This window comes from Brassica oleracea, chromosome C3 (assembly GCF_000695525.1).
Source record: "Brassica oleracea var. oleracea cultivar TO1000 chromosome C3, BOL, whole genome shotgun sequence".
NCBI classification, from domain to species: domain Eukaryota; kingdom Viridiplantae; phylum Streptophyta; class Magnoliopsida; order Brassicales; family Brassicaceae; genus Brassica; species Brassica oleracea.
The window spans coordinates 20,047,064-20,047,419 of NC_027750.1; positions in this window are offsets into that span (position 1 = coordinate 20,047,064).

The following is a 356-nucleotide window of genomic DNA, read 5'->3' on the forward strand; positions in this document are numbered from 1 at the left end:
ACATGGATAAATGGATAAAACAATAGAAATATGCAAGATATCAGTATACCGTGAGTATTCGTATACCGTCAGTATTCGAATACCTGAAAATTGGCATCTTGCCCACTTGCAGTTAGTAAACACCCTTTGTACTTCCCAAACATATGAGTACCATCCACCACAATAACCTTCCGTAGATGCTTCCACCCGTCAATGCAAGCTTTCAGCGCCATGAACGCGTACTTAAACCTTGTCTGACCCTTATCATCTTTTTCAGTTTTGATATTAGTAATGGACCCAGGATTTGCATACTTTACAACATAAAAATATTTCGGCAGGAGCTTGTAAGAGCTCTCTTCTGTTCCTTGTGCAGCCAC